This window comes from Heterodontus francisci, unplaced genomic scaffold (genome assembly GCF_036365525.1).
Source record: "Heterodontus francisci isolate sHetFra1 unplaced genomic scaffold, sHetFra1.hap1 HAP1_SCAFFOLD_83, whole genome shotgun sequence".
Taxonomy (NCBI): domain Eukaryota; kingdom Metazoa; phylum Chordata; class Chondrichthyes; order Heterodontiformes; family Heterodontidae; genus Heterodontus; species Heterodontus francisci.
In genome coordinates this window covers 1,045,667-1,049,832 of record NW_027141917.1, presented here as the reverse complement: position 1 = coordinate 1,049,832, position 4,166 = coordinate 1,045,667, and positions in this window count along the sequence as shown.

Sequence of the window (4,166 nt, the reverse complement as noted above, 5' to 3'; positions counted from 1 at the left end):
AGTGTGTCTCTTTGTTACTGGGTGCCAGTGTATGTCTTTGTTATTTGGTGTCAGTGCATGTCTTTGTTACTTGGTGTAAGTGTGTGTCTGTGTTACTGGGTGTCAGTGTATGTCTTTGTTACTTGGTGTCAGTGTGTGCCTGTGTTACTTGGTGTAAGTGTGTGTCTTTGTTACATGGTGTCAGTGTATGTTTTTGTTACTGGGTGTCACTGTATGAATTTGTTACTTGGTGTCAGTGCGTGTCGTTGCTACTTGGTGTCAGTGTGTGTCTGTGTTACTGGGTGTCAGTGTATGTCTTTGTTACTTGGTGTATGTGTATGTCTGTGTTACTGGGTGTCAGTGTCTGTCTTTGTTACTTGGTGTAAGTGTTTATCTGTGTTACTTGGTGTAAGTGTCTGTCTTTGTTACTTGGTGTCAGTGTATGTCTTTGTTACTTGGTGTAAGTGTGTGTCTGTGTTACTGGGAGTCAGTGTATGTCTTTGTTACTTGGTGTAAGTGAGTGTCTGTGTTACTGGATATCAGTGTATGTCTTTGTTACTTGGTGTAAGTGTTTGTCTCTGTTATATGGTGTCACTCTATGTCTTTGTTACTGGTAGTCAGTGTATGTCTTTGTTACTTGGTGTCAGTGTATGTCTTTGTTACTGGGTGTCAGTGTGTGTCTTTGTTCCTTGTTGTTAGTGTGTCTCTTTGTTACTGGGTGTCATTGTATGTCTTTCTTACTGGTGTCAGTGCATGTCTTTGTTACTTGGTGTAAGTGTGTCTCTGTGTTACTGGGTGGCAGTGTATATCTGTGTTTCATGGTGTCAGTGTATGTCTTTGTTACTTGGTGTAAGTGTATGTCTTTGTTACTGCGTGTCTGTGTGTGTCTTTGTTACTTGGTGTAAGTGTTTGTCTGTGTTACTGGGCGTCAGTGTCTGTCTTTGGTACTTGGTGTAAGTGTATGTCTGTGTTACTTGGTGGAAGTGTGCTTCTGTGTTACTGGGTGTAAGTGTATGTCTTTGTTACTGGTTGTCAGTGTTTGTCTTTGTTACTTGGTGTCAGTACGTGTCTTTGCTACTCGGTGTCAGTGTGTGACTGTGTTACTGGGTGTCAGTGTCTGTCTTTGTTACTTGGTGTTACTGTGTGTCTCTGTTACTGGGTGTCAGTGTGTGTCTTTGTTACTTGTTGTAAGTGTGTGTCTGTGTTACTGGGTTTCAGAGTATGTCTTTATTACTGAGTGTCAGTGTATGTCTTTGTTACTTGGTGTAAGTGTGTGTCTGTGTTACTGGGAGGCAGTGTATGTCTTTGTTACTAGGTGTCAGTGTATGTCTTTGTTACTGGGTGTCAGTGTTTGTCTTTGTTACTTGGTGTAAGTGTTTGTCTGTGTTTCTGGCTGTCAGTGTATGTCTTTGTTACTGGGTGTCACTGTATGTCTTTGTTACTTGGTGTCAGTGTGTATCCGTGTTACTGGGTGTCAGTGTATTTCTTTGTTACTTGGTGTCAGTGTATGTCTTTGTTACTGGGTGTCAGTGTGTGTCTTTGTTACTGGGTGTCAGTGTGTGTCTGTGTTACTGGGTGGCAGTGTATGTCTGTGTTACTTGGTGTCAGTGTATGTCTTTGTTACTTGGTGTAAGTGTATGTCTTTGTTACTGCGTGTCTGTGTGTGTCTTTGTTACTTGGTGTAAGTGTTTGTCTGTGTTACTGGGCGTCAGTGTCTGTCTTTGGTACTTGGTGTAAGTGTATGTCTGTGTTACTTGGTGGAAGTGTGCGTCTGTGTTACTGGGTGTAAGTGTATGTCTTTGTTACTGGTTGTCAGTGTATGTCTTTGTTACTTGGTGTCAGTACATGTCTTTGCTACTCGGTGTCAGTGTGTGACTGTGTTACTTGGTGTCAGTGTGTGTCAGTGTTACTAGGTGTCAATGTATGTCTTTGTTACTTGATGTAAGTGTATGTCTTTGTTACTGGGTGACAGTGTATGTCTTTGTTACTTAGTGTAAGTGTGTGTCTGTGTTACTGGGAGTCAGTGTATGTCTTTGTAACTTGGTGTAAGTGTATGTCTGTGATACTGGGTGTCAGTGTATGTCTGTGTTGCTGGGATTAAGTGTATGTCTTTGTGACTGGGTGTCAGTGTGTGTCTTTGTTACTTGGTGTAAGTGTGTGTCAGTGTTACTGGGTGTCAGTGTATGTCTTTGTTACTCGGTGTAAGTGTATGTCTTTGTTACTGGGTGTCAGTGCGTGTCTTTGTTACTTGGTATCAGTGTGTGTCTGTGTTACTGGGTGTCAGTGTCTGTCTTTGTTAATTGGTGTTCCTGTGTGTCTCTGTTACTGGGTGTCAGTGTGTGTCTTTGTTACTTGTTGTAAGTGTGTGTCTGTGTTACTGGGTGTCAGAGTATGTCTTTATTACTGAGTGTCAGTGTATGTCTTTGTTACTTGGTGTAAGTGTGTGTCTGTGTTACTGGGAGTCAGTGTCTGTCTTTGTTACTTGGTGTAAGTGTTTGTCTGTGTTAGTGGGAGTCTGTGTATGTCTTTGTTACTTGGTGTAAGTGCATGTCTGTGTTACTGGGTGTCAGTTTGATTCTTTGTTATTGGGTGTCACTGTATGTCTTTGTTACTTGGTGTCAGTGTGTATCTGTGTTACTGGGTGTCAGTGTATGTCTTTGTTACTTGGTGTCAGTGTATGTCTTTGTTACTGGGTGTCAGTGTGTGTCTGTGTTACTTGGTGTACGTGTGTGTCTGTGTCACTGGGTGTCAGTGCATGTCTTTGTTACTGGTTGTCTGTGTATGTCTTTGTTACTTGGTGTCAGTGTGCGTCTGTGTTACAGGCTGTCAGTGAATGTCTTTGTTACTTGGTGTCAGTCTGTGTCTTGGTTACTTGGTGTAAGTGTCTGTCTTTGTTACTGGGTGTGTGTGTATCTTAGTTTCTTGGTGCAAGTGTGTGTCTGTGTTACTGGGTGTCAGTGAATGTCTTTGTTTGTTGGTGTACGTTTGTGTCTGTGTTCCTGGGAGTCAGTGTATGTCTTTGTTACTTTTTGTAAGTGTATGTCTGTGTTACTGGGTGTCATTGTATGTCTGTGCTGCTGGGTGTAAGTGTATGTCTTTGTGACTGGGTGTCAGTGTGTGTCTTTGTTACTTGGTGTAAGTGTGTGTCAGTGTATGTCTTTGTTACTTTGTGTAAGTGTATGTCTGTGTTACTGGGTGTCACTGTATGTCTGTGTTACTGGGTGTAAGTGTATGTCTTTGTTACTGTGTGTCAGTGCGTGTCTTTGTTACTTGGTATCAGTGTGTGTCTGCGTTACTGGGTGTCAGTGTCTGTCTTTGTTACTTGGTGTAAGTGTGTATCACTGTTACTGGGTGTCAGTGTGTGTCTTTGTTACTGAGTGTCAGTGTATGTCTTTGTTACATTGTGTAAGTAGGTGTCTGTGTTACTGGGTGTCAGTGTATGTCTGTGTTAATTGGTGTAAGTGTGTGTCTGTGTTACTGGGTGTCAGTGTGTTTCTGTGTTACTGGATGTCAGTGTATGTATTTGTTACTTGGTGTAAGTGTGTGTCTGTGTTACTGGGTGTCAGTGTGTGTCTTTGTTACTTGGTGTAAGTGTGTGTCTGTGTTACTGGGTGTCAGTATATGTATTTGTTACTGGGTGTCAGTGTATGTCTTTGTTACTTGGTGTCTGAGTGTGTCTTTGTTAATTGGTGTCAGTGTGTGTCTTTGTTACTTGGTGTCAGTGTATGTCTTTGTTACTTGGTGTCAGTGTATGTCTATGTTACTGGGTGTAAGTGATTGTCTTTGTTACTGGGTGTCAGTGCTTGTCTTTGTTACTTGGTGTCAGTGTGTTTCTATGTTACTGGGTGTCAGTGTATGTCTTTGTTACTTGTTGTAAGTGAGTGTCTGTGTTACTGCGTGTCAGTGTATGTCTTTGTTACTTGATGTAAGTGTGTTTCTGTGTTACTGGGTGTCAGTGTATGTCTGTGTTACTGGGTGTAAGTGTATGTCTTTGTTACTGGGTGTCAGTGTATGACTTTGTTACTTGGTGTAAGTGTGTATCTGTGTTACTGGGTGTCAGTGTATGACTTTGTTACTGGGTGTCAGTGTGTGTCTATGTTACTGGGTGTCAGTGTATGTCTTTGTTACTTAGCGTAAGTGGTTGTCTTTGTTACTGGGTGTCAGTGTGTGTCTTTGTTACTTGATGT